Source organism: Numida meleagris, chromosome 22, assembly GCF_002078875.1.
Source record: "Numida meleagris isolate 19003 breed g44 Domestic line chromosome 22, NumMel1.0, whole genome shotgun sequence".
In the NCBI taxonomy this organism is placed as follows: Eukaryota; Metazoa; Chordata; class Aves; order Galliformes; family Numididae; genus Numida; species Numida meleagris.
In genome coordinates, this window is record NC_034430.1 from 1,878,742 (window position 1) to 1,883,928 (window position 5,187).

Consider the following 5,187-nt stretch of genomic DNA (forward strand, 5'->3'; position numbering starts at 1 on the left):
GCACACCCACACCACATCCCCAGGACAGCTCCAGCTCCCCGCTGCCAGGCAGCCGCCCATAGGGCATTGCTGACCGCCCCACGGGGCAGGCACGGGGCATGACAATGGGCTTCCTCAAGCTGTGGTCTGGTGGAGCTCTGGGCTGCTTGGGTTTGAGGACAAGCGGTGTTGGGGATTTGCAGAGGCTGGGCACGCTGCAGGAGCCCGGCACAGTGCCACGTGCAGGGAGATGTGCCACACAGCTGGAAACCGCTGGAGAAGCTGTACTGGGATCCCAGTCCTGCTCCTGGTGTGCTCAGTGCTGGGCTATGTGATGCCAGAGTGCAGCCATGAGCTGCGAGGGGCAGAGGCTGCGCTGTCTCCATCACCATCTCCTCCACCGCTGCTTTTGGGATCTGGAAGCACCTGCTGATGGCTCTGTGAAGGAGTGCAGCAATTAGAAAGGCAGGCAGCTGCAGAAGAAACAGAGGGAAAACCCCACAGCCCCGTGCTGCAGTGCTGCGCAGCTCGAGGCCCAGCGTCCCCCCCCAGCTGCATCCCCCCATTTCCCCAGCCACCCCGACCACGGCTCACTTCTGGCTTACCCAGTACAAGCACATGGGCGATTCTCCTTTCCCGGAGCAGGTGCTGATTGCTGGGCCCCAGTGCAGCAGTGAGAAACCCCTCTGCAGAAGGGAATGATGCCCTGGACGCTGACACTGACAGGTCGCAGCCGCCCGTCCCGCTGCGGCAGAGGAGGGGCAGGGGAACGAACTGGCTCGACTCGCTGCGCTGACGGCGAAGAAGGGTGGCTGGTTAGTAAGTGGCACGTTAACATCACGTCCAGCCTGGAAGGAATGCACCCAGGATTCATTAGGGGAGCTGTCGTTAGGTGAGTCACGCCGCGGCCATGCGGATTTAGGCAGGATTTCGAGAGCTGGAGAGCTGTAATTGCACAGGAGGGGAAGGATGCTTGCCGTAATCGTCCTGGGCGCTGCGGGGAGAGGCAGGAGGGCCATCGGGGCGTGATGCAGCCACCCCTCATTAAAGCACCAGGCTGAAATGTAGGGCACGCCGATGCCGTGGGGAGCGCTGCGTGCTGCCGGCCTTGGGAAGCCAGGGTGACACCGCTCCTGCAGGAACGGGGGCTTGAGAGCGGCGAGATAAGCCGGGTAAACATTGCTGTGGTGGCAGCACGGGGCAAGGATCAGCCAGCCTGGATGGGTGGGCAAAGCTGTCCTCGTCGGGGAGATGTCCCATCCACAAAGCAAAGGGAAACGTCACTCACCGGGCAGGAAGGGGAGGTGGGGACGGCCCTTGGGCTCTGGAAAGGGGATGTGAGCCCGAAGGGTGAGAGCGCACGCTGTGCCTTGTGCGGGGCGTTATCTGCCTCCGATGCGCATCGCCGGGCACAGCTCCACAACCACGCTCCCACCCAAAGGCCCCCTCCTCTGCTCAGCAGGGCGGGAGGGACGGTGGGGTCTGGTCTGTGGGTGCACATGGGGAGTGGAGCTGGTGCGGGCGAGCAGCTCTGCATCACTGATACCTCCTCGAGGTGCTCAGCAGAGAAGGGGACCCCTCCGTTCCCAATTCTGAGCGGTTTGCAATGAGCCGAGGTGCTCGACCTGCAGAAACCCCGTTTGCGATCCTCCAGCTCGAGCAGACAGCACGTGGGGCCGGCAGGTGAGGCAGCGAGGCTCAGCCAAGCAGCACGAGCTGCGTGCTGCACGTTCCTCCCCGCTCGTGGCCACTACCCGGGGCTCAGCCCGCCCGGCCCCAGCCCGTGCCACCCCGCTCAGCGCCGTCCCGGCCCCGCTGCCCTCCCGGTATGCACGTATCAATGAAGCATTTGTCTCGTGCTTGGCACCAGGCGTCAGAGCGCGAGGGTCCGTGCGCTGGATCGCCTAAACACAGCTATAAATGGAAAGAGGAGCCGCACAGACAGGCTGTTCTCTCGGCCGGCATGAGCTCAAATAGCACAGTTAACACCCGCGCTGCCCGAGGACATGCAGGAGCTCCAAAATCCCGGAGATGGCCGAACCGCTGCCCAAACCCAGCCCAAACCCAGCCCAAACCCATAACCAGCCCATCTCAAACCCAGCCCAAACTCAGCCCGAATCCACCCCCAACCCAGCCTCAACTCAAACCCGGCTGCCAGCAGGCAGAGCAGATTAAGGACAGCTGAAAGGTGGGAGCAAGATGCTTCTTGCACGCTGGAAACCTGAGACAAATTCCTCCCGTGCCTCTGAACCCGGGGCTTGGCCAGACCTGCTTCCAGGAAAAGGGCTGAGGCTGTGAGCGCTGCGCTGCGCCCGGGGAGCCTGGTAGCAATGCCAGTTGCAGGCCTGGGTTGGCAGCCCCACCTGCAGCACGGGGGCTGGGACCTGATGATCTGCGAGGTCCCTTCCAACCTGTGCTGTTATACAGCAGCAAGGCCACGATGCTGCAGGATGAGCACAGCTCTGAGCACAGAGGCACTGCTGCGCGATGCTCTGCGTGCAGATCTCAGCGGGCTCCCCTCCCCTGACCATGTGGGTCACCCAGGGCATTGCAGCCAGGGTGCAAAACCAGGAGCAGAGCCACGAGCCCTGCAACAGAGCAGGGAACCCCAGCAGCCAAACCTCTCTGTGCTCCCTTTTGTGGGAAGGGAAGCAAAGCAGGTCCTGCTCCGAGCAGCATCACCGTGCTGCCTGGGCTCAGGGGGGGCACCCAGCACACCCCAAACCTACAGCCCAAAGCAAAAAAAAGAAAGATTCAGGCTGCGGGAGAAAAAAAAAAATAAATATAGACGTGTTTTTATTGGATAATTAACAAAAGAGGGCTCCGAATCCGGGTTGGTAAACATTTCCTTTCTGCTCACAGCTAGTACTTTCCACCCGCGTCCTTTTGTGCCGCCTGATCCGCCCCAACAATGACAGCCGGCGCTGTCAGGGCTTTTGCTGCCGTGCCCAGGGTCACAGCAGCAGCCGACAGACCTGGCTGATATTTTTGGGCCCCCAGACACTGGGGGAAGGCAGGCGGGTGCCAGCAAGGAGCAAGAACCGCACCCAGAGCAGCTCTGCAAGGGCTGCTCCCACCTGGGCAGCTGCTGGGGACGGTCCCTTTGCCAGCCCAGAGCTGATGTCAGAGGGAAGATCAGCCCCACCACTGCCAGGATTTGGAGAAGCAGAGCCAGCAAGTCTGTCCCAAACAAGGACTGGCATGTTGTCAGCGCGATTGTTGCGGTGGAACCAGAACTGCCTGTAGCTCTGCAAGGGGAAATGAAACTGCAGCTCCGGCTGGAGGGCAGCCAGGCTCGGAGGAGCTCACACCCAGCTCCCAGCCACCACCAGGAACCTGGCCAAGCACGGGGCTTTGCTAGAGGATGAGTCCCCCCCAGACCCCCCCATCCCAAGGGGAAGCACCTTGCTGCAGGGTGCTGCCCCAAACAGTGCTACACCAGAGGAGCAAGGTGTTGCTGGTGGCCACGAGCAGGGGATGCCACCTGTGGGAAGGCAGGAGCAGCAGGGAGCAGCACCCAGCACCATCCCCTGGGACCCCCAGAACAGTGACCACCACCCAGGGACAGCATTGCAAGCAGAAACCTCCCAGCTACGTGCCCCCAGGCTCTGGAGCAGCATCAGGGACAAAGCAAAGTGGGGACACAGGGAGAACCAGGAGCCCAGGGCTGCTCCAGGGCCCCCAGTCTGCTCCAGTTCTTCCCAGTAAGGACAGCAGTAGTGACACAACTCTGCCCCCATGGACAAGCAAATAAAAAAAAAACCCAACAGATTTGAATACACTGTATTTATTTTTAACAGATTCTAAAGAATCTAGTGAGTCTATGTCAAGCCCATCGCATGACAAGTGATACAGGTGTAGGAAAAAAAAAACACTTAAAACAAAAATCAAGTGCCATTCAAGCTACTGGAATCTTCCCAATGCCCCCTGACAGGAGGCAGCACAGTATCACTGCAAGGTCTAGAAAAACTCGGATTCAACCCATTCACAAGAGTCCCACCACGCGCACTCCACAAACCAAAAGTGCAATCTCAACATAAGTCGAGCTGTCGGCTGTAGGGAAATACATCTGCCACGGGAAAGGGGAGGGGGGGGTCCTCAGTTTAGTGCATCTATATTTCTGCAGGCAGAGAGGAAGGAGGCTGTAAAAAAATAAAGAAAAGCATGCTACATGTCATGGAGCTGGAAGTGGGAGGCGGTGGCACGGTCAGGATCTGGAAGCCGCCCCTTGGAACAGCTTTGCCCGGCACGGAGCAGGGCACCGAGCAGTTTGCAGGCTGCCGGTGAGCTGCGCCCACGAAAGCAAAGCTGCTCCACGGCAAAGCCACGGTGACACCCGGAGCTGCCGCGGCATCACCAGCACCTCCTCCTCGGGGCTCACCGGGCATGGAGCAAAGCTGCACCGATGGGAAACGGGTTAGTTTGGGTTAAGCGCCAGAGCCCCCGACCGCATCCCCCGCCCCGCGTCGCCCCTGCCCCCCAAAGAAGGCAGCAATCCGGCTGGACACATTCCAAGTACCTGGACTTTATTAGCGTTCGCTCTGCCCGGCTGGTACAGTCGTCACAGGAACAAAGTTAGTAGAGATACTGGGTCTGTTAGCCTCGGAGGGAGCGCCTGGCCGCCTCCCCACCGCCCCATCCGTGCACAGCTGGGCCTGAGATGATGCTCTGTGAGAAGGGGCAGCTCAGGGGAAGGCTCTTTGTGCTCTGCACACCCAACAGAGCCGCCCCGGAGCCCCCGAGACACAGCAGGGTTTGTTTGGAAGACAGAGCTTTCCTACCACCAACCGCCCCTCGCACGGGACCCCGCGAGCTCAGGTTCTAGCTAGAGGATGAGTTCCAAACGGTTCACACAGGTGGAATCACACAGCGGCTGCTTCTGAAGGCAGGACCTGCCCAAAAGTGGGAGGACCGGGGCCCCGCTTCAGGGCTGCGCATCCCCCCCCCAAGGACGCAGCCCCCACCACGAGATAACCGCCTCGCTAACGCCTTTGTGCTTCAAGGACAGGCCTGCTCTTCCCAGAGAGCCCCGCCAGCCCGCGGCTTTGGGCCATGACACCACACCATGTGCCAAGAAAAGCAGCATTTCCCATTCCCCTAGAAAACACGCCACCCGGTACCGCAGCCATCCGCCTCGTGCTCCACGGACAGGTTCACAATTTGGCACTGCAGAGTGGGGAGCTTCAGTCAACCCATGCATCCCCCCCC